General features: G+C 34.8%; 1 protein-coding gene across 13 annotated transcripts in view; it reads right to left on the bottom strand.

Moving 5' to 3' along the window:
- The window catches only part of MBD5 (methyl-CpG binding domain protein 5), a 437,517-nt gene that overhangs the window by 290,117 nt on the left and 123,288 nt on the right, over positions 1 to 24,112 (bottom strand). For all 13 annotated transcript variants that reach the window (XM_073241407.1, XM_073241408.1, XM_073241402.1 and 10 more), the window contains one exon: positions 616 to 709. The gene's annotated coding sequence lies outside the window, so the exon portion shown is untranslated. The remainder of the gene's footprint in view (positions 1 to 615; positions 710 to 24,112) is intronic.

Genomic DNA, 24,112 nt, shown 5'->3' with positions numbered 1-24,112 from the left:
CCCTTGTATCTCACTCAAACTTTTACCAAAATGTATTAGAAATTTACTCACTGATACAAGCATTCCTGGGAGGCAAGAACAGAACATGTTCTGTGAAAGGATAAGGTAGGTCAAGACAAATCTTAAAGGACTCAAAAAATTGTGAAAAGAGGTTTGGTATTCAGAAGCACATTTTCAGTACCTGAAACTATGACAGTGTTTTTGGAGTGGTTAAAGAACAAGTTTTTAACATGGTTAAGGAACTGATTAATGAATATATTAAAAAGAAAGAGCAGTGAACAGTAGTTTTTGTTTAAATACTTTTCAAGTTAAACTCTACCAACTGAGTTGTGTTCACAGTTTTGATGGAAGCTACTTCATTCTTCTTAATTGGTTTGTACTCTTCTGTAATAATACAAAGTTTATCAACTGCTTGTAATAAATAAAATCTGATAACTTCCTGTTAAGATGATATTCAGGCATAAAAGTTTGTGTCTAAATATGAATGAATGTGGTTGTGAGGTCACTTAGGCAGGGGCAGTGATAAAAAGTAAGCAAGCTTAGCAAATCCAATTACAGTCTGGCAACCCTAGCCATTTAAATGGGATTATTTATGAGGCTATAGATGTTACTTACCTTGAGTGTCTATCTTTTAAAGATCTTGTCTGTAAACCATATAACCTTCAATATCTACTTTCCACATGAAGAAACTGGGATATTCAAGAAGCATCTAGAAGAGAAATGTATTATGAATTTGAGTTATAAATATTGTTTCATTCTTTCAAATATAAAGGAAGATCTTTATATTTCTATAAATTTCTATAAATTACTCTTTATGACTTTGTTTAAGAAGTTTGGGCAAAGGGAGGAGCTAATCACAGGATATATTTTATATAAATAAAGAGTAAAAATGATATTTTTACCTTTAGAAGAATCAGAAAGTTCTCTTAACATGTACTTTGATTCATGTCATAAAGGTTAGTACTTACATAATGCTAATTTTATCTGACTACCTACATTCTATAAACATTTTTAAGAAACATAAACACACTGATTGTTCTACATGGATACAGCCCCACTCTAGAAAATATTTTCTTTGTTAAAAATGGATAATTAGAAACAAAATGGCAGATTGAGAAGTGAGGCAGAAACCTCCTTCCAAAGCCACACATAACATGAAAATACAACAAACACAACTAATCCTGAAAGAGTGACCCAAAAGAAGAGTGTGATAGATGGCCTACATCTGGGGAAAAGAGAAGACGTCACTGAAAAGGGTAAAGTAGCAAAACCATAATCTGGAGGGACCCAAGCCCTCCAGTGACCCCAGCTCACTGGTGGGAGGAAGAGAAATGGAGTGGGGTGGGAGCAGAAGCCCAGGACTGCTAAACATCCACCCCTGGAGATCTGCTCTGGGAGCATGAATCAACTTACATGGTGCTCTGGAGATAAGTGGGGTTGGAAAACAAAGACAAGTGGAATGCTTGGAGAGACTGAGATTCTAGCCACTTGTGGAGAAAAGGTACCCACAACCAGCCACTCCAGGACAAAAGAAAGGCAGACACTTTGAAAGACTTCATAATAGAGAGAGGGCTGCTAAAGGGGCAAGGATTGCACAGAACTTGCTGCTTAGGAGAAAGGACAGGTGGAAAAAATTGTCCCAGCACACTCAGCCAAGCAGGGTTGAGAAATTCAAGGAGTTTCAGGAGCTCCATCTCCCTAGCTGGTAATGCAGTGCTGAGGCCCCACTGTGCTATGCAGCCTGCTGCTCCTTCCTCCCAGCCAGCACTGGTTTGCATACCTGTTGTCCCATCATGCCAGGCCAGCTGGAGGGAGGCTCTGCTAACAACAACCTACAGGGGCCTAAGGCAGAGGCTCCTTCCTGCATGCTAGGCCCTCTGGCCAGGGCAGTGGAGGCAGGCACTGCAGCAGGAAAGCAGGAAAGAGCTCTTTCCTCCCAGTAGGCACTGGCAACATGAGCCTGCTATCGCCACCATCACTCGAGGGGCTGGGAAGCTCCAGAGAGAAGAGTTTCTAGGCACTAGAGGGTGCCATCTACACATTATTATTCAATAGTAATCATCAGAAACATGAAAAGGCTAAAGAATCTAATATAAACCAAAATACCTCAAACATCAGAAAGAGGGCTAGGTGAAACTGAAATCACCAAACTTCTTGATAAAGATTTCAAAATAAAAATCATAAACATTCTCACGGAGTTACAAAAAAAAAAAATTCAAGACCTTAGGGAGGACTTCAAGAAAAGATAGAAAATTTGAAAAATACAGTATCTGAAATGAAACACACTACGGAAGGATTTAAAAACAGATTAGATGAGGTTGAAGAGATGGTAAATGAAATAGAAATTAGAGAACATGTATACAAAGAAGCTGTGGCACAAAAAGAAAAAAGGGCCTCTAGGAATGAAAGAATTATATTAAGAGAACTGTGCAACCAATTCAAGTGGAAGAAGATTTGCACTATAGGGGTACCAGAAGAAGGAGAGAGAAAAAGGGATAGAAAGTCTTTTTGAGGAAATAATTGCTGAAAAGTTCCCCAATCTGGGGAAGGAAATAGTCTTTCAGGTCATGGAAGTGGACATATCTCCCAACACAAGGGACGCAAGGAAGACAACACCAAGACATATGATAATTACAATGACAAAGATCAAGGATAAGGACAGACTATTAAAAGCAGCCACAGAGAGAAAAAAGATCACATACAAAGGAAGACCCATCAGGCTATCAGATTTCTCAGCAGAAACCTTACAGGCAAGAAGGGAATAGCATGATATATTTAATGCAATGAAACAGAAGGACCTCAAAACAAGAATACTTTACCCAGCAACATCATCATTTAAATTTGAAGCAGGGATTAAACAATTTCCAGATAAGCAAAAGTTGAGGGAATTTATCTCTCACAAACCATCTCTACAGTGTATTTTGGAGGGACTTCTATAGATGGAAATGATCCTAAGGCTAAATAGCTGTCACCAGAGAAAATAAAACCACAGTAAAGGAAGTAGACCAATTAATTACTGAGCAAAAGCAAAATTAAATCAACTATGCATAAAGTCAGTCAAGTGATACACAAAGAATACAGAATATATAACACCTGATATATAAACAGTAAAGGAGGAAGAAAAAGGGAGAAAAAAAAGAATTATGTTTGAAATAGTGTGATAAGCAAGTTAAGTTAGGTTGTTAAATTAAGTAAAGAAGCTGCCCTTAAACCTTTGGCAACCATGAATCTGAAGCCTGCACTGGCAATAAGTACATATCTATCAATAATCACCCTAAATGTAAATGGTCTGAATGCACCAATCAAAAGACACAGAGTTACAAAATGGATAAAAAAACAAGACCCATCTATATCCTGCCTAGAAGAGACTAATTTCAAACACAAAGACATACACAGACTAAAGGTGGAGGGATGGAAAAGACATTTCATGCAACACACAGGGAGAAAAAAAGCAGCAGTAACAGTACTTGTACCAGATAAAATAGACTTCAAAACAAAGAAAGTCACAAGAGACAAAGAAGGACACTACATAATGATAAAGAGGTCAGTCCAACAAGAGGACATAACCATTATAAGTATCTATGCACCCAATATAGGATCAACTAATTATGTGAAACAAATACTAACAGAATTAAAGGGGGAAATAGAATGCAATGCATTCATTTTCGGAGACTTTAGTACAACACTCACTCCAAAGGACACATCAATAAGACAGAAAATAAGTAAGGAGACAGAGGCACTGAACAACACATTAGAACAGATGGACCTAACAGACATCTACAGAACACTCCATCCAAAAGCAGCAGGATACACATTCTTAAGTGCACATGGAACATTCTTAAGAATAGATCATATACTAGGCCTCAAAAAGAGCCTCAGTAAATTCATAACGATTGAAATTGTACCAACCAGCTTCTCAGAGCACAAAGATATCAAACTAGAAATAAGTTATGCAAAGAAAACAAAGAAGCCCACAAACACATGGAGGCTTAACAACATCCTCCTTAATAATAAATGGATCAGTGACCAAATAAAAACAGAGATCAAGCAATATATGGACCCAAATGAAAACAACAACACAACACCCCAAAATCTGTGGGAGGCAGTGAAAGCCATTCTAAGAGGGAAGTATATTGCAATACAGGTTGACCTTAAGAAAGAAGAACAATCCCAAATGAACAATCTAAATGCGCAATTAATGAAACTAGAAAAAGAAGAACAAATGTGCCCAAAGTCAATAGAAGGAGGGACATAGTAAAGATTAGAGCATAAATAAATAAAATCAAGAAGAATAAAACAATAGAAAGAATAAATGAAACCAGGAGCTGGTTCTTCAAGAAAATAAACAAAATAGGTAAACCCCTAGCCAAACTTACCAAGAAAACCAGAGTTTATACCCATAAACAGAATCATAAATGAGAAAGGAAAAATCATTAAGGATACCAAAGAAAAACAAAGAATTATTAGAGAATAATATGAAAAATTATACACTAACAAACTGGATAACCTAGAAGAAATGGACAACCTTCCAAGGCTGATCCAGGAAGAACACAGAAAATCTGAAGAGACCAAATACCAGCAATGAAATTGAATTGGTAATCAAAATCTACCTAAGAACAAAACTCCTGTACCAGATGGCTTAACCACTGAATTTTATCAAACATTTAGTGAGAACCTAATACCCAATCTCCCTAAAGTTTTCCAAAAAATAGAAGAGGAGGGAATACTTCCAAACTCATTCTGTGAGGCCAGCATCACTAATGAACAAATGGGACTACATGAAACTAAAAAGCTTCTGCCGAGCAAACGACACCATCAGTAGCAAAAAAAGTCAAAATGAATTAATGGGACTACATCAAACTAAAAAGCTTCTGTACAGGAAAGGACATCAACAGAACAAAAAGGCATCTACAGTATGGGAGAATATATTCATAAACAACATATCCAAGAAGGGGTTAACATCCAAAATATATAAAGAACTCAAATACCTCAACATCCAAAAAGCAAATAACACAATTAAAAAATGGGTGGAGGATCTGAAGAGATACTTCTCCAAAGAAGAAATTCAGATGGCCAACAGACACATGAGAAGATTCTCCACATCACTAATCATCTGGGAATGCAAATTGAAACCACAGTGAGATATCACCTCACACTAGTTAGGATGACCAACATCCAAAAGACAATCATCAACAAATGCTGGCGAGGATGCAGAGAAAGGAGAACTCTCCTACACTGTTGGTAGGAATATAAATTAGTTCAACCGTTGTGGAAAGCAATGTGGAGGTTCCTCAAAAACTAAAAATAGAAATACCATTTGACCCAGGAATTCCCCTCCTAGGAATTTACCCAAAGAAAACAAGATTCCAGATTCAAAAAGACATATGCACCCGTATGTTTATCGCAGCAGTATTTACAATAGCCAAGATATGGAAGCAACCTAAGGGTCCATCAGTAGATGAATGGATGAAGAAGATGTGGTACATATACACAATGCAATATTATTCAGCCATAAGAAGAAAACAAATCCTACCATTTGCAACAACATGGGTATTATGCTTAGTGAAATAGGCCAGATGGAGAAAGACAAGTACCAAATGATTTCACTCTTTTGTGGAGCATAACAACGAAGCAAAACAGGAATAAAATGGCAGCAGAACCACAGACTCCAAGAAGGGATAGGGAAGGCAGGTGGGGAGGGAGGGAGAAGGGGATTATGGGCATTATGATTAGCATACATAATGTATCAGGGTCACTGGGAAAGCAGTATAGCACTGAGAAGAGAAGTAGTGACTCTACAGCATCTTACTATGCTGATGGACAGTGATTGCGATGGGGTGTGTGTGGGGGACTTGATAATATGGGTGTATGTAATAACCACAATGTTGCTCATGTGAAACCTGAGCTTAAGTTTGTATATCAATGATACCATAATAAAAAAAATAAAAAAAACAAAAAAAAGGATAATTAAAAAAATATATTCTTGATTACATTTCAGTTTCATATAAAAGCTAAAATCATAGAAATCAGCTAGTTAAATATTCTATCCTCATGAAAATTCAAAATTTTACTCCCCATATCATTTAGACTGCTCAACAAGTAGTTTACACCAACACATTGAAGCTTAGCAGATGTCTCTTAAGACAAATAGCCACTAATAGAGAATAGGTATTATTCAGAGAAAATGTTCTTTGCTAGAAGAATTTGATTCTGATTTCCTCTGATTTTTTTTTTAATCAGCCTGAGACAAGCAGATAGGGAAAAAAGATTTGGATGCTACAGCGTCATACTTATAGTATGTGGTTTTGTGTACTATGGATTCCCAACCCGAACATCAATAATTTTTGGTTTAGTAACATCATTGTTCCTTTTGGTCATTAGTGTTCATCTTGGTTTATCAGTTCCATCTGCATATTTAAGAATATGTGGGACACTTTTAAATATATCAAGAATCAGTCTATTCCTTAGATATTCTGATTTAATTGGTATGATGTAGGACCAGGGTCTAGGTATTTTTTAAAAGCATTAAGGAAGGATATCTGTTCTTTACGTAAAAAAACAATCTCATTGCAATTATTTGACTTAGTTCCTACAGATTAACTAATAAGACATTAACTTCAACAAAAATACTGTCTATAGGTATCTACAAGATACTTACTTGGTAATCCTACTACTAAATATTCAAAATGACTTGAAACCACTATGACACACATAAACCTATTTCAACAACTATGTAATATCTTATATTACATGGATCCAAACATGACATAAATGGTGTTTGCAGTGAATCTCAAATTAAAATGCACCTAAGGACAAAAGGTAATACTTTAAAATTAGTAGATTTAGCACCTTAGATTCCTAGGTGCCATTAGATTAGCACCTTAAATTTCTAGGTGCCATTCCCAGGGATTCTGATTCTGAAGAACTACCCCAGGCCACAGATTCTCCATTTTTACAGTCACTTCTGCTAATTAATGCAAAGGCCTACAGTTCCTATAAGACAGTGCTCTAAGTATTTATGAACGCTGACTCCTACTAGACCTTCATTATTAGCATTTATAAAAATACTTGAGTTCTATTTTAGGATTATGTTTCTAATTTTAAAAATAATTCCGAGAACCACTTGGTGAGAAATAAATTTAAATGTGGAGCACATAGGAATTTAGGAATAAATCAATGTAGATAAGGTAAAATAATGTTTTATAGATTACATGTTTTGTAACCTGACCTATATTTCTAAATAAACTGAGTAAATACTCCATGAAATACTTGTGGCAAAAAAGGGGAAAACCAGGTTATACTCTATAATGAAAAAAATTAACTGGAAACATGCCTTCAATGTTTCAGAATTGAAATTATTTTTGTCTCTATCTTAGGGGGGGAATAAGCTCTTGTAGCATCATTCGCTTTGTTTAAATACAAAGCCGAAAAATTTTAAAGAAAAAGTCCTGAATCATTTCCCTGAAGAACACATATATTAACACAATTTACTAAAAATAACATGGAATAGGCTGTTAACATTTTAGTTTTGAAAAAGTCTTATAAACAGGTTCAGAAATACTTCACAGCAAAGATAATATATTCATACACACATAATCTTTAGACTGTTGCTGAAAAATAAAAAGTCTAATAAACAGAGGCAAATATCTGAGTGTCTGCTATACATAATACGGATGGTAATCTCAATCATTGCTAAACCTTTAAAGAAAACCGTAAGTATTTTCTCTTATCTATCGAGTCGGGAAGTGCTCCTTATAGAGTATTCTTTCTACATGATTGTGCCACTACGGAAGTCAGGTTTTCCTACCAAGTTAACATCAATTCTCAGTTTATAACTGAAGTTGAATTTTTCCCCAGTACTAGTGCTGCATGTAAACAGCATGGACTTCCCAAATATTTTTAAAAATTGGAAGCTATTGCACCTCTCAAATCTGCAGGATCAGCTGCAAGTCTGCCTCTTTGGTTTACTGGTATGAAATGAAGTCCCAAGTCTTTTGGCAAGACTCTTGATCATCCTGTCTCTGACCCAGCTGCCTTTTGCTGTTTATTTCTCATCTCTTGGTCAGCCAAATCTTGGCACAAATAATGTTTCTTCCTCCTTGAAGGAAATTCCATCAACTTAACACTAAAAGCTCTTTTTGTCTTCTGATATCCTCATTAATTATTGCAAATTACTTAACTAAGTAATTAAGTACTTGGTCCATTATTTCTATCTTTTGTTATTATTTAATATTTGGCATGTTTGTTCTATTCCTTCAACTAGATTATAATTTCCCAGCAAGCCCCAGACTGAAAGAATTTAGTAAATATGCAATGATTTTATCTGTTGGTCTTTCTAGTATTTGAGTATAGTATTTTACAGTGGTTAGGTAGGGTACCCAGTTTTTCTCTTTAGTATACTTTATTAATGATTTAAAAATTGAAATCTATGTCACATGAACTTCCCCATCTGTTGTGAGGACTACCACACGTAACTTTCTTGATGTCTCATAATCTGGGTAATTTTGGTTTGCTGAAACTGAATGTAATCATTACTGTTATTAATAATGAAGTTAACAAGAATAAACATTTTCTTTCAATAAATTAGGCTCTATTTAAATATACTTAATATAGAAGACATTGGGAATATGGTTTAGTGTTTCCTTAGGAAAATTTTATATTTTAAATAAGAACCAGTAACTGTAAATCAGACAATGCTCAAAAATCACAAAAGAATTCAGTCTATATATATTACTCTTTAATGATTAAAAATACAAACTTCTAGATTATAGACATTAAGTATTTCTAACATTTGTCATATAAGCTGTTAAAACTTCTTCCTTGCTTTTAACTACAGAAGAGGTAATATGCATTGATTTCTAATTCTCAGCAGCATTAATTAATTTAAACCTCACAAAAATCCTAAGAAGTACTATTATCATCCACATTTTACAGATAAGAAAACTGAGGAACAAAGTAACTTGCCCAAGGTTCCATAGCTACTAACTGGTAGAGCTGTGTTTCAAACTCATGGAATCTGTAATTAACTATATATAATATTTCTTGAAGGCTCCATCCATTGACCTAAAATCTCTAATAGCTCTGGAAGCCTTACCTAGTTGTCTTTCCAATAGGTTTCAACCCAGGGCAAGTTCACTATGGATTCAATGACATCAAGGAATGACAATGCAACGTTTTTGGGGTGAAAGGGTTTATACCTTCACTCTTATAAAGGGAAAGTTTATTTCCATGGTGGCAGGTCAATCACTAGAACCCAGTCTACTCAGAGCGAATTTGCATGCAGCAAGCTGGTCTCTGCCTCTGGGCCTCTCTACCCCCACAGCTCTCAGTCTCTGTCCTCAGCACTGCCACCAACCCAGTCTCTGCTCTCCTGCAGCTGTGCAGCCATGCCACGGTGTCGCCCAGAGCACTGGGTGGAGCTCTTTATATAGAGGCAATAACAACATATTACCTATACGTGTGTAGTGAGCTAGCTGACCAGGGACAGATGAGAATCCTGGCCATAGGAACCTTCACTTTACCCACACTAATATATCTTCATACCAATTTCTGCCTTACACCCTCCACCCTTTTACAAGGTTTATCAGGTTTCCCACTGAAAAGAGAATTCTATGGTGATCCACTTGTTCTTCTTCACCAAAAGATGGTATCTAAGTCCTCACTTAGGTCACCATACTTTCTATTATTTCTGTACAACTTACATAGTGAAGCATAATAAATACTAAGGGTTTTTACTAAAGAGCTGTCTTGCTTCTGACCATAATGTTCTGTAAACCTAATCACATTAAGATCAAGTATTATTCAATATTGGGATATAAAATTCATGGTTTTAACATTTTTTACAAAAAAATTACCTCTTAAAATATTACTGCACTTCCAATTTTAGAATACAGCAATTTCTACAGGAAGAAAACATTCTTTCTACTTCCCTGAGCTATGGGACTACATCCAAACCTAAAATTTTATAGGTATTTGCTTTCCTAGCATTAGCAGTATGTAATTTCATAGCCCTCAAGATCCCATTAATTCTATCTGATAGGGGAGTAAAAAAAAAGTTTTAATTCACACATTTCATATATAGCTGAACAGAAATAGATCATAGCAAAAAATATAGAATAAAATAAAACCTCCCAAGTATTTTATTTCAATAAAAAACAATAAAACAATCAAAGAATTAAAAATATTTTTAGCTTATGTTTGTTTTTTTAAAGTTTCCAAATTTCTACAGTGTAGCAAGAGTTCTAATCATACAATCCATGGAAGATTTATTTTCTCATCTGCTTTTATCTTAGTATATTCAAGCCATTGCCAGTAGCAGTTAGGACCATTATTAGGTTTTTTCAAGATTACTCTTTCAGTGGGTCTTGCATAACTTTTATTTAGGATTTTAAAACTATTCGTTTTTTTTTTGAGAGGGCATCTCTCATATTTATTGATCAAATGGTTGTTAACAACAATAAAATTCTATATAGGGCACTCAATGCACAATCATTAATCAACCCCAAGTCTAATTCTCAACAGTCTCCAATCTTCTGAAGCATAACGAACAAGTTCTTACATGGTGAACAAATTCTTACATAGTGAGTAAGTTCTTACATGGTGAACAGTGCAAGGGCAGTCATATCACAGAAACTTTCGGTTTTGATCACACATCATGAACTATAAACAATCACGTCAGATATGATTATTCATTTGATTTTTATACTTGATTTATATGTGGACCCCACATTTCTCCCTTATTTATTTATTTTTAATAAAATGCTGAAGTGGTAGGTAGATGCAAGATAAAGGTAGAAAACATAATTTAGTGCTGTAAGAGGGCAAATGTAGATGATCAGGTCTGTGCCTATAGCCTAAGTATTAATCCAAGCTAGACAAGGGCAACAAAACATCCACGGATGCAGAAGATTTCTCTCAAAACAGGGGGGTTGAGGTTCTAAGCCTCACCTCTGTTGATCCCCAATTTCTCACCTGATGACCCCCCTGCGACTGTCCCTGTCTTAAGTTGTTCCTCCCTTGAGGAATCTTACCAGTCTCTAGCTAACCATGCTAATTCAAGGTATTAATAGCAAATGACATTGTTTTTTTTTTTGAGAGGGCATCTCGCATATTTATTGATCATATGGTTGTTAACAACAATAAAATTCTGTATAGGGGACTCAATGAACAATCATTAATCAACCCCAAGCCTAATTCTCAACAGTCTCCAATCTTCTGAAGCATAACTAACAAGTTCTTTTACATGGTGAACAAGTTCTTACATAGTGAATAAGTTCTTACATGGTGAACAGTGCAAGGGCAGTCATATCACAGAAACTTTCGGTTTTGATCATGCATCATGAACTATAAACAATCAGGTCAAATATGATTATTCGTTTGATTTTTATACTTGATTTATATGTGAATCCCACATTTCTCCCTTATTATTATTATTATTATTTTATTTTATTTTTAATAAAACGCTGAAGTGGTAGGTAGATGCAAGATAATAGTAGAAAACATAGTTTAGTGCTGTAAGAGGGCTAATGTAGATGATCAGGTGTGTGCCTATAGACTAAGTATTAATCCAAGCTAGACAAGGGCAACAAAACATCCACGGATGCAGATTTCTCTCAAAACAGGGGGGGGTGAGGTTCTAAGCCTCACCTCTGTTGATCCTCAATTTCTCACCTGATGGCCCCCCTGCGACTGTGCCTGTCTTAGGTTGTTCCTCCCTTGAGGAATCTTACCCGTCTCTGCTAACCAGTCATCTTCCGGGGCCATACAGGGAGATGTAAAGTTGGTAAGTGAGAGAGAAGCAATATTCTTTGAAAAGGTTAGCTTTTTACTTCTTTGCAGATTTATGCCCTGTGGCTTCTACGCCCAGCATTTGTCTTGAGGTATCTTTACCACTTGGAAGAATTATGATACTCAGTAATTTTGATGAGGCACGAATTCTACTTAGGGGTTTAATTATGAAGGAAGAAGAGAAGCTATAGAAGTAACAGACGGAAGAAAACATGGGAAGATTGATTATTTCTTTGACATATCTTCTTGTAGTGTAACATAAGCGTGTGTAGGTTTTAAATTACTAATTAAATTGTGAGCAAATGACATTTTTATTAGAGAAAAAGGAAGCAATCCTTTTTTTCTCTAATTTTTCCACTAGCATTCTCTAAAAATGTCCATCTGATCTGGACAGAGTATCATCATTATCCAATTTGGTTCCAATAAACTACCTTAATTACATCTGTTATATGGGGAATACCAGTAAGTGCTTTTTGGGCACACTAATATGAAAACACCATGAGAGTCGATTTTTTTGGAGAGAAAGAATAGAGTACAACATTTTTCCAAATACAGTACCAAGAACACTCTTATTAACATTCTGGTAGTAAGAAATTTGACATTAGTCTTATTCTATTGGGCTTGTTGATAGACAACTAATGAGTTAATAAGATTTGGACCCAGTAAATGGATTTGTAGCTCATTTATACTCTAAATCTATATAGTCTCTCCCAACCTCAAAAATAAAGTTCTTGAAAACCACTACAGATGGAGAACTCAAAGTAGAAAAATTGATATGTTGTAGGGGTAGAAAAAAATGGAATGGGAGATTGAAATCATGTGAATATGAAGGTCTATGTTAATAGGTTTACATTCAATAAACAAAAAGAATTTTAAAGGAGTCTTTCCCATGTTCTTTTATGCATTAGAACTTTCAAAGGACCTCCTCTGTGGCAGTGTTATAGAAATACACTATATGTAAAGCTATATTATATAGCATTACTGTATTTTAGAAAGTTACTTTACTTTTGGAAAAACAAATACACTAGCCGGTCTCTACCGTCCTCCAAATGTTGGCACGGTTAGAAGTTTATGGTTAGTATGGTGTTGACTCTTCTCCCTACCTTCTCAAGTTCTCCCTCCTGCCTCTCTGAGTTCTCACTGAGTAGTTGCTTTTACATATTTCTAGCAATATATCCCTCCTTTTCTTTTTCATGGCTTCCTTAAAAAATCACTACTGCCGCCATCACCTTCATTTTCTTTTATAAGACATCATATGCCCCCTTTTCTCATTATGTCTGCCAACATGTGGGAGTTGCGTACATTTCCAGAACATTAGAAATGAAATAGTTTTCAATGCTAGAAAGTTCTACAGATGAGGGGAGAAAAGGGTAGAGAAGAAAAGCAACAGTGACAACTACTGGTGATTTCATTGTTCAGGGTTACTCCAAATGTATAAGTGGAATTACTGGACGAGACTGATATCAAAAAAGGAATTTTAGTATCAGAGGGTATGCTACAATTCCCTCTGAAACATGGTAACTTTGAAAGTCACATCCAATTCCATGATTCTATGAATCTATGAATGGGAATCACAAGAAATATTATTAGCAAACAAGAGAAGAATGTTTTGAAAAAAAAAGTATTCAGAAGTCAAACACCAAAGTTTTACTGTCCCGTTTTGGAGGCAGACAACAGAAATTCATAATCATTTAACAGGGTATCATTAATTTTTTTTAATTCTAAAGCAATATGGCAAAATATAAGCATTAGTTGTACCAGTGAGCAATTTATTACTAAGCATATTTAACTAACCCCAAGGTTATGACAAATAAAACACTATAAATTAATGGTAGGACAACATGAAAAAAACAAAAATCTTGGGAGTGATGTTGAAATTCATGCCAAATTAAAAAATTAATAGAACTAGAATTTAGCCCTCCACCCCAAAAATGATGTTTCTGCTGCTGATGCAACACAAAATGGGTCCATGGCCCTGTGTGTGTATATATCTGTGTGTGTGTGTGTGTGTGTGTGTATGTGAAATAGACAGAGGGAAAGTATTCTTTTTGTGCACAAAAATTAGGAAGCCTTAAAGAAGTTTCACATATTTTCAAGTATTTTAATGGTGCTATAACATTTTTGGACATTTGACACCCAAGACACTAACAACTCAAAGAAAAACACTGTAATAAAGATAGATTTCATGAAGCTACCATTAAGCTACTTCAATGACTAAAAAGAAATCCAAATCCAGAATATGAATTATAATGCTTCATTTACATGGTGGTAACAAAGATAATAATAGGTCTAAAAGTGGCTCCATTATACTGAACTGAATAAACTAGTAGGGTGTTGTAGGAGCATAAGCAGAAAATACTGAATCAGAACTCTTCTGTATGAAAACAAAAGAAAATCATGTAAGGCAAAAAATGAATATATGGTAGAATCATTAATTAGTACTTGTTAATTAAGACTAATTTGAGAGAAAACTAATTAGAGGAAGACATATTTAAGCTAACTTACAGAAAAATTTTAAATATAACTTTAAAGTTTGTGCATACAGACTAAAAATTAGTCTCTCATAGATGTCTTCAAGCAGCTTCCAAATGCAACTATAGATTATTAAAAACAGTATTTATACTGCCTATAGGCAAACATTACATTTATGCTGTAAGACTTTTTAAATGTTCTGTAATATGTAAATACCTTCCCTTCTAATATTTATGGCATTGAAAATGTAAAGCATTATCATGTTGTATAATGCATATTTTAACCAAAGTGACATTTCAAATTATCAAAACAAAACAAAACCCCCTCCAAAATGCAGAGTCCTCATTAATAGAAATAAATCCCCAAGTATTATCCTAAGGGAAGAGACATTTAATTAGCATAACTGACAAAAAAGCAACAAATAGCTGTGTCTTGGAAAAATATTAAGAAGTTATAAAAGAAAGAAATGGAGAAAAAAATCAAGTGAAAATTTCTTACATACACAAATAAAATTTGACCATGATTTCCAACAGAAACAAAACAAAACAAAAAACAAAAAGCAGTGTGAGGTTTTAGAACTCTGCGAAAGGAGGTGAAGTCCCCACTTGTCAATACATTGCAAGAATAAAATGACAAGCAGAGAAAATGCATATAAATGACAAGAATAAGAGTGTTGTCCTTAGTGATGTCTGAAAAGTACGTTAATGTGTCTAGAGTATCAAAGGTGCCAGTGCTTGGGGGAAACACTAGGCTCTGACTTTTGCAGATTTTTGGTGCAGGTACTCATAGTAGCAAAAGAAACCACACATGTAAGGAGTTCTGTGAGGCAGCTGTAAGGCCTGATTTTATGGTGTCTAAAAACAGCTATCATTTACCAAAACAGAACAATATTTTAAAACCTACCAGTAACAGTTTTATATTATGCCAACCTGCCAAATAATGGTTTTTTTAAGAAAAATAACCCATTGACATAAGAATAAAACTCTTATCAACAGAAAAAGATGTCTAGATCACACAAATTACCTTCAAGAATAAACAAAGTTGGAGTTATTATTGACTCCGTGAACAATTGAGAAATCAAAAAATGAAATTTGAATATGAGCAAGTCCAACCAAAAAAAGCTTCTGAGTCACTCTTGTTTTTAGAGATTTTTCAGGTTTAGGGGGTTGTCCTGTCAAGTTTGTTTTTTGACATGTACCAAAAAGAAAAAAAAAAGTGAGAGAAAGAAATGGAGAATCATTTTAGATCTTTCAAAGATGACAAATTAGAAGCTATACATATAAAATTTGAAGAATTTCCAGAAATTTGCTCCATCTTCTCTGTTTCTAGTGAACTGAAATGGCTATGAGAAAAATAGCTACTTGAATGTTTAAACCAAAACATTATAGGCCATTTTGCTCTATATGAGTGATTTAAGTCTTAATATTACCTCTCACATATGGCTTCAAATGCTATTTAAAATTAATCAAATTGTAAATGTTCCCTACATAGCTGGCATTTATAATGCTGTGATATTCTGATGATTCCCTAGCACTAAGAATACAGCTATAGATACCACTATAGATACAGACATAATAAAATACACCCTATGTAAATACATATAATACAGAATTTTAACTCGGAAAACTGCAAATCAGTATGTGGAAGTAAATAGTATATGAAAGGAAAACAGTATGGCGGGTTCATGTTCAGTAAAAATTAAATATAAAACATTACAAAATGTCTGTTGATTGGCTGGTTGCCAACAGAAAGCAACTGAAGCAAAAAATAAAATGGAATATTCAGTACACTCATAAAAAATAACAAAAACATACCATCTCAAAGCAGTCAATATGCTAGCAATATATGCCTCTTTATTGAACAAGGTGAAATAATCCTTTTTATTGTGCAAAAGGCTGAATACTGGTAATTTCATATAGCTCAAACTGAAAGCTTTGGAGTTAACATATTTAATCCATTTAATTCCATGGAATATGTGCCAAGAGAGAATGTATTCACTCAAAAAATCTACATTTCAAATATTTTTCTACTAAACAAAAAAGGTGAATCAGCAACAAATATTATCAATGATTTCTGTTGCTCCCAGATTATGAGGTTTTTAGCAAATTTGAACATATACTACATAGATTATTAGCTAAACATCATCATTGTTTTATTCTTCTTGGATGTGGATGAAGAAGTAACAAGAGGAAGATTGTAAATGAGAGCATATTCACATTTGGAAAAAAAGGAAACCAACAAATTCCTTCATAGTATTTACAATAGCTTAATGAATTTTTTTGGCCTAAGTAATTGCCAAGTGTAAGCTTCCTCCACCAAATTATTACAAGTTCATAACTTTTAGAAAATGCTGACTGTAAATAAAGGCAAATCAACTGTAAATAAGATTTTAGCAGTGATTAACACAAAAACAAAACAATACAGCATTTAAAACTTTATATACTAATTATATAATATTAGGTATATCAAAATTATGAATTTTGACATATCTACATTCTTCCAGAATGAATGGTGTGGTTATGCCAGTTGTTAATACACTAGTGAAAAACTTCCATACTTTTTGGAAAATGGCCACTCCTCCAACCTCTCCACATTCCCCATCTTTGGTGGCCTGTCCCTGGCCAAGGCTTCTCCATTTTTTAACCATTAAGGAGGTAATACCTGGCAGAGCAAGAGGCCTCCAGGACCCTGAATTCCAATGCAATTCAATTGGTTGGTGCTTGCATCAGACCAGTTGTATATGCATTTTGAAGCTCTCTTCTATTAATGAGACAGGGATAGTTTTGGAAGCTGTGAGCTTGGAGTCAGATTGTATCACAACAGCTCTACTACCTGAATAAGTCATTAGATTTTCTGAAATTCCAAATTCCTCTTTTGAAACTGAGTTATTCCTTCTACCTAGTAGGGCTGATTGGCAATTACATGAAATGACATAAAGTGTTTATAAGCACATGAAAGGCATATCACTGACTTTTCCCTCACCTTACTGAAAACAAAGTAAATAATACATGGTAAATAAGCAAACCTTATAGTCCTTTACTCAAAAACGGGTCATGTTTCAAACATTAATTTTTGAAGTTGGTAGTCTGCTAATAGAGTGCATATTCCTCACAATAATCATTATATAAAACTAGCTGTATATCTCAACAACTTTATAAAATCCAATTTTACCCATAATGTACTGTTCTCATACATGAAATAAAAAAATACTGAGCATTTATATATACTAGGCACTATTTTAAGAAATTATTTAATTCTCAAAAAACCTTATGGAATATAGTATGCTTTTATCACACCTGCTTAACAAATGAAGAAATCAAGACAAAGAGATGACATCCTCTGGGTCACATTAGCTACTAAGTGGCAGAGCCATGACTGGATCTAAACAATCAGGCTCAAGGGCTTATGTTCCTAATTGCTATACTTTATTGTCTTTGGAGTTATTTTAATTATACAACATACAAACATTTATAAAAATCAAAACATTGAGAAAAAATGCATGGTAGTTTCTCATCTTGTAATATAAACAAAACTGGTCAAATTGAGCAAAAGAAAAGAGAATATTGAATTTATTTTGTATGCTGGTGGTTCAAGGAAAAGCAGGCTGATACAGATTAGATTTGTGGAGATGTAAAGTGTACTGTCTACTGTCAAAAGCTTTAAATGCTGCTATATTGGTTCTTCATCACAGCTAAAACTCCCAAACTACCTTTCCTTTCTTATTTTTTTATTTATATACAATCTTGTATTAGTGTCAAGTATATAACACGACTTTTCCTTAGTTTACCTATTAATCATTGGCTTGATTTAGGGTCGGAGAAGCAGCAGGAAATCTGGGGCTCCTGACAAGGGCTTGATTTCTTCCTCTTCTTTCAGAGTAAGCGTCTCTCTAAAAACAGCTTATAAACAGGCCTTGTTTCAACTAGTAATGGTCTGGGTTCCCAAAACTGGATCATCAACAGTGACCAGGCTCTTTTACTTAGATAATTTTGCTAATTTTTACTAGCATTTGATAGCTATTAATTTTAATGTTTTTTTTTTACTAGCATTTGATGGCTAGTAATTTTCAGTCATAAAGAATGGAAATCATACTAAATAATTTCAGCCCCAAACAAATATTAACTTTATAACTATCCATTTACTCAGAATAATTTATCATAACAATATAAAATAAATAATGCCAGCCTAAATGGGATGGATTCTTACTTTGAGATTGTTAGGCAGCTGTCTTGGGGGGTTTCCAAGGAAGCAGACCCTGAGACTAGGACTGATTGTACATAATCTATTTGGGAGGTTCAGAGTAACTGGCAGGGGAGTGGGAAAGGTGGTAACAGAAGGGCAGGCAGCTAATACAGTGTAGATTATTAAATTATCTATCACTGAAGCCAGCTGAAACTTAATCTCATGGGGAAAACTCTGGCAAAAGGTGTAAGATACATGTCTTAGAATTGTCTAAGCCAGCCAGGGCCAGTCATTGCTTAAGGTCTTCCCCACTGGCTTCCAGTAGCTCAAAGACGCTTCTATGGCTTAGATGCAGGTGCTAGCCTTTGGAAGGTTGATATGTACAAATGGTAAAGGGGCTACAAGAGTATATGGACAGAGTATGACTTATAATCTATCATATTAGCAAAACCATTAGGCACTCCCACAATCATACCAGTGATCATTCTGACAAAGAAAACTTAGCTCTGTATATTGGTGAAACTTTGGCAAACCAGTTTTATTTCGAAGATGAAATATGCCAATAACATCTGAGTATTACTAATAATGTGGTTTGTAACTTCTCAATTCCAAATGCTAACACAATAGGAGCCTGGTACTAAGACACTAGGAAACACATACATGCTGAGGAAATACTATCCACCTATGATTTAACTCTTTCAAGAAATAATCCTTACAGACTCCTATAATGTCCCAAACTATAATAAGGACAAACACCCCCAGAACAAGGGATATGAAGAATCATCTCATTCCTCCTGCAAATTGAAGGCACATGGTAATAAAAAAGAACTGTGGATTAAAGTTATTTGGAGGACCCACAAATACTTTCTCCAAGAAGATAATACTTCCCTGACCCAAGTAAAATTTCTCTTGTTCAGTTTTGAATTCTTCTTCAGCTATGAAATCTTTCTTGGTTCCTCTCAGTATTCATCTGACTAGAATCTTAGGGTCTTCTTTTGGAGTGTTTCATAGATATATGTTTCCTGGACTCAGGAGGTAGGTGCCCACCAGGAGAACTAAGGTCCAGGTCCCGGCCTCACCATAATGCCAGAGCTCCTTTGGTAAGTGAGATGCCAAGTGTGATATTATTTCTGGATCTTCACTCTCCCAATGTCTAACTTTGGGTTAGAATTTACAGCCAATTGCATAGCTAAAACAGACTAAATGACTAAGTCTTGAGACCTGCAGGCCAGAGAGGGACATCTTTGGTTATAAACTGCCCACCAATGTGGGTTTATTACAGAGTAATTATCTTTTGAAAGCTAAACATATCATCAGTGAAAAAGCTAAGTGTATGTAAGCTATATATCTGTGTCAAGACCAATATTTGAAGCTGTGAAACAGACTTGTAGTTGTGATTAATTCTTTCAGAGAATAGAGAAAAAAAGGTGGAAAGCAAGTATGTATATTAATGTGAAGAAATGACATTTCCCCCTTAAACTGTGCTATGCCATGAATTATACTATTTGGGACAATTAAGATACATTTACTTCCTCTGAGCTATACTTCACAACAAAGTTGCCAAGCATCACTGTACTTCTACTGCAGAAAGTAGTGTCCCAGAATTTGTCAGGGTACCTCTACTATTATTCTGTGGGTTCTGTGGTTGTCAGATTTATTTTTAAAGTGTCTATGCATGGGAAGGGTATTCTTTTGGGGGTTGGTGGTACAGCTGGAGAGGTACTTGTGGAAGATCACAGTCAGTTATAAAAGGGCTATGATCCAGGTCTCATAATTTCCTCTCAAGTGTCCTTTCTACAAATGGTTTGAATATATTACCAACAGTTTTTTTTTCAATTTGCAGAACTTTTCGTTTGAGATCTATAACATAGTATCTTCACATAAATAATATTTGTAGGAAGTATTATTAGCATTGTACCACCTCCCAACATAAAGATATTTCAAATCTGTATATCCCTACCTTTAATTCATTTCCTCAGTAGAAGAATATTCAAGGAAAGATGTTTGCATATGGCTCTGTATTAAGAGCTATGCCTTAAATATATTCTTAACAATTCCATTAACATGAAATACATCTGAATTACCCAATTCTTTTTTTTTGCTATTATTAATGTACAATTACATGAGCAATATTATGGTTACTAGACTCCCCCTCTTATTAAGTCCCCACCACATAACCCATTACAGTCACTGTCCATCAGCTGTAGTAAGATGCTGTAGAATCACTACTTGTCTTGTCCGTGTTATACTGCCTTCCCCATATCCCCCCCCACTACATTATGTATGCTAATCATAATACCCCTTTTTCCCCCTTATCCCTCCCTTCCCACCCAACTTCGCCAGTTCCTTTCCCACTACATGTAAGAGAATGAAACTGTATTATTGTCTAATCCTATACAGAAAAGTAAACTCAAAATGGATCAAAGACCTGAATGTAAGTCATGAAACCATAAAACTCTTAGAAAAAAACAGGCAAAAATCTCTTGGACATAAATATGAGCAACTTCTTCATGAACATATCTCCCTGGGCAAGGGAAACAAAAGCAAAAATGAACAAGCGGGACTATATCAAACAGAAAAGCTTCTGTACAGCAAAGGACACCATCAATTGAACAAAATTACCTAATTCTTTAAAAATTTACAGCAAATCGCCAGTCTCAAATATAGAACTGTGCTCTAAAAGCCACACCTTTTAAATTAAGCAAACTGTGCCAAAGGGGAGAAGTGGACATGACATATGATACCCCAGCACTCTAAGCCAAAGTATTTTTTTCCTCTATTGTTCATTTTCCACTCCTCTCCAAAATTGCATATAAATAATATGAGAAAAGCATATCTATGGCTCATCATCTATCTGTAAAAGGTTTTAAAAGCAACAATACAATACTATTTTATTAACAAGTCCTCTGGGTACAGAGTTTTTTGGCTTGGACATCAAATAGGTTGAAGGAAGTTCTAGTCTTCCAAAAGCTTGCTCAGAATGAAGGCCAACATGGAGACAATAGTCTCCATAAAGTAGTCTAGATTCACCTGAGAGAGCGGCTCATTTGCAACTAGAAATATAGCTGAGCACAGTTATATTCTCACAAGCACAATTATTTTAAAGTGAAATAGGTTTGGGGGAGATACATGACTAATTATATTTATGTAGCACAGCTTCCATAAGAAAATGTGTTTCAGGTTCCTGCTTTGGAAGTGGAAGACCATTTTCCTCTTGCCATGATGATGTCTACTAGCATGGAGGAAACATGGAGGTATAAACAATAAGGTTTGCTCTCCAGAGGGAGCTCTACGGGCACAGCACAAGCGTAGCATTCGTTAGGTCTTCACATATTAGATGCTCAGAATCCAGAATGCCTGGGCTCATATTCCTAGTGAACAGGACAACCTATAATAATTTAGTCACAGGAATTATAGGCTTTACAGGGACAAAATAAAACAAATTTCCCAACCTGTGAAAATCTGATCGGCATTCAACTAACATTTAACTAAGATTTTAGTTTAAACCATATACTTTCCCAAATATAATGTAATTTAATGATCATTAAAATCTTACCATCCTCATTTAGCAGATAAGAAAACTGAGAGACTTAGAGAAGCCAAAGCTCTGGTCCTGGATTGGAAAACTGCAGAGCTAAAACCTGAATCCAAGGCTAGTGCTCTATTCTACCTTTCTACATTGTTTTATGACATCTTTGATAAAAGCTTATAGTATATCTAATTAATATTTCACAATTCATAATTATTTGTCTTCACATTATTATGAAGTGATCAAGATAGCTTATAGAATACCAGTACCATATATTAAAATGGAAATAAGTGAGGAAATTGGGACAAAGAAAAATTACGAGTGGGAAAAGTTTAAGAAAGTTGTAGGAAATGAATGAATGGGGCCCAGCAATGTGGTACGAGGTGTAAATTTCCTCTGCAGTTCTCTTTTCTATGGATTCTTCTCATTTCCAGTGATGTAGCTGTCAACAATGACCCAAAATCAGACAAGGCCAGGCCTCTCTTTTCCCAGGTAACTAGGATGATATGATCTCTGGGAATATTGCTCTAGGAACTTCATCCCACTTACTGAAAGATTTTCAAAGGTAGAAATGCATTCCCAATTCCAAAATAGTAAATTACCAAAAAAGGTGTTAATTGTGGTTTGGGGAGTTCAGTTATTTCTTATTTAATGGAGTAATAAAGAAAGTCTATGAGAGAACAAGTGCAAAGACCACAAACATTTACACAGATGTTTCTAGTTCCTAACATCCATTTCCAAAGAGATTTTAATTTAAGTCAAACTCACTTCACTATGTTACATTAACATAATACCCAGTGGTATTATATATTATGGAACTTGGAAGGTACATTATACAGTATATATGGAAAATGGAAGGAAGAAATCCTAGAAAGTCAACTTTCTTCCAAATGTTAGCACTTTCCAAAATAACACATGTAAAATCCATTTTGAACATATCTTTTCAATGAAATATTTATTAATTAGAATTCAAACCACAATTTCCTCCTGGGAAAAAGCAGAGTGTATCCATTTAACATAGAACAAAGATAGTGTATAGTATAACAAGGTTTACAAGCTTGGCTTTTATCCTATAAATGCTTTTGGATCTTGTGACATAAATTCCTCATTACAGTGAAGAAGGCTGACATACCTGTCAACTGGGCTAAAAGTAAGTGTTGAGTGTCTGTCAATATTTAAATTCACATGCCTCTGAAATGACTGATACAGTGGAAGAAGTTCAAAAGGCAGTAAGTGTAACTCCATCTCAGCTCAATCTGAATTGCATGGAGTGTTCCTGGTCAGCACACACTTTGGTGTTCTGAGTAGGTGTGGTGTTTTGTGGTTTAGTGAGAACCTGACATTCCAGGTCCTCTACTAAGCCTGCTACCATAACATCTTGTGAGTGGATAAAATTACACATGATATACATTTTAAATTCTCTTCTTTGATCACCTAGTTACCCATTTTCCTTACTTCCCTCTCTCTCTCCGGCTTCAAAGATAGAGTTTGGATATGATATTGCTTGCTTCTCCAAACTGACTATGAGAATAAATAGGTGTTATTAGTTTAACACTGAAATTTAAATATTATGATTGAAATATTTCTCCAAAAAAAAAAGCTCACCTACCAAAACATTTCCTGTGGTGTTAATAAAACTAACTCCAATAGATATTTATGCATACATATAATTGGATTCATTTGTTATTTAGACTTCCATGTTGTTAGCATTATATATACATCATAGCTCTTCTATTAAACTAACACTAAAGAAGATAACTGGGTCTTTTCCTTTATTTCAATAGAGTAACATTTTGAAAACTTATTATGTGTGAGACAGGTTTTAGATGCTCTTGGGCACTTTAAGGAAAACAAGGAGTTGGGGGTATCAAACACAAATCACCATAAAAGCAGAGGTACAAATAAAATGCCATGCAAGCTAAGAGGAGGGAGAGAGTAATAACTCCTTAGTAATTCTTAAATAACTGATATAAAGCAAATTAAATTTTGGTAGAGTGAGATTCAAAATTTAATACAAAGGAGCTTAGACACAAGGCTATCCCTAATTATAAGTTTTAACAAAAACTCATACTCTTTTTGCTTTATCCCTCTCAAAGATATCTCCGAAAAATACATCTATGTCTTGGAATGATCCCACTCAGC

The sequence above is a fragment of the Manis javanica genome, chromosome 7, assembly GCF_040802235.1.
Source record: "Manis javanica isolate MJ-LG chromosome 7, MJ_LKY, whole genome shotgun sequence".
In the NCBI taxonomy this organism is placed as follows: Eukaryota; Metazoa; Chordata; class Mammalia; order Pholidota; family Manidae; genus Manis; species Manis javanica.
This window is presented reverse-complemented; position numbering and strand designations above follow the sequence as displayed.